The following is a 1,162-nucleotide window of genomic DNA, read 5'->3' as shown; positions in this document are numbered from 1 at the left end:
GAGCTTGCAGTGAGCTGAGATCCGGCCACCGCACTCCAGCCCGGGTGACAGAGCAAGACTCCGCTTCAAAAAAAAAAAGAGATTGAAAACGTCCTGTCCAACCTGGTGAAATCCCGTCTTTACTAAAAATAACAAAAATCGGCTGGGTGTGGTAGCATGTGCCTGTAATCCCATCTACTCAGGAGACTGAGGTAGGATAATCACTTCAACCCAGGAGGTGGAGATTGCAGTTAGCCAAGATCACACCACTGCACTCCAGCCTGGTGACAGAGCGAGACTCCTCAAAAAAAAGTGAGCACCCAGTGAGCCTGAGAAAGGTCAATCAGAGAGGTCAAAGCAGAATCAAGGCGAGATTATATCATGGATGCAAGGGAGTAGTCATCCCAGCAACACTTCTTCACCCTGGCAGCTGCACTTCTGTCCAATAGCATCAGCTATACCCAGTTTGCAGTTTTCTGCACACTTGCTGAACTAGCCTTATCATGCCAAATCCTTCCCTAAGACACCAGGAGCAATCACAGCCCCCATAAGATCACCCTCTAATTCAGACACTAGCACCAGCAATGTCTAATGCAGCAGAGAGCACCAGTGTGTGGCTGAAGCCATCTATTGGATTATTCAAGATGGCAAACACTGTGGTAGACAGTTACTGTTTTTGACTGCCCAGAATCTGTGGTTCTTTCTTCAGAGAGCCGCATCTTAGTTTTATCTCCCTCTCTCAAAGTCCATGTGGTTTGGAGAGCGCTAACCATGTCTCATACACATCACTCCAGAATTGAGTGAGCAAGCCAGGTCTAGCTGATTAGAATACTGGATCCACAGCCATAGTGATCGATTTAGTGCCAGGCCAGTGAGTCACAATTCTAGTACTTTGCATTGAAAATATCAGGGAAAAAGATACTCACTTGCCTCTGATGTTGCTAAGACAGTGTTGGGAAGTTGGGGCAGAGGCCCTGTGGGGCAGGAGGCCATGCTGATAATGAGGTCAACCCCGAGAACGGCAGAGCAAAGACTTAGGTAGGATGGGGAGGCACTGGAATCTGATGGCATCTGCTGAGTCCTGGGACCCTGTCAAACCTGAAGCGATTTCTAGCCCTGAGCTTTTTTGGTTTTTCGGTTTTCTTTTTTTCTTTTTTCTTTTCTTTCTTTTTTTTTTTTTTTT

This window comes from Colobus angolensis, unplaced genomic scaffold (genome assembly GCF_000951035.1).
Source record: "Colobus angolensis palliatus isolate OR3802 unplaced genomic scaffold, Cang.pa_1.0 Scaffold28, whole genome shotgun sequence".
Lineage (NCBI taxonomy): Eukaryota > Metazoa > Chordata > Mammalia > Primates > Cercopithecidae > Colobus > Colobus angolensis.
This window is presented reverse-complemented; position numbering follows the sequence as displayed.